We start from the raw sequence: 313 nt of genomic DNA on the forward strand, positions 1-313 counted from the left end.
TCCTGACCTCGTGATCCACCCGTCTCGGCCTCCCAAAGTGCTGGGATTACAGGCTTGAGCCACCGCGCCCGGCAATTTTTGTATTTTTAGTAGAGATGGGGTTTCACCACATTGGCCAGGCTGGTCTTGAACTCCGAACTTCAGGTGATCCGCCCACATTGGCCTCCCAAAGGGCTGGGATTACAGGCATGAGCCACTGCGCCCGACCAGCTATAATTTTTTTTTAATGGAAAACAGCAAACGTTGGTGAGTATGCAGAGAAGTTGGACTGCGCGTGCCTTGCTGGCGGGGACATAACATGGTGCCACTGCTG

The sequence above is a fragment of the Mandrillus leucophaeus genome, unplaced genomic scaffold, assembly GCF_000951045.1.
Source record: "Mandrillus leucophaeus isolate KB7577 unplaced genomic scaffold, Mleu.le_1.0 Scaffold53, whole genome shotgun sequence".
Lineage (NCBI taxonomy): Eukaryota > Metazoa > Chordata > Mammalia > Primates > Cercopithecidae > Mandrillus > Mandrillus leucophaeus.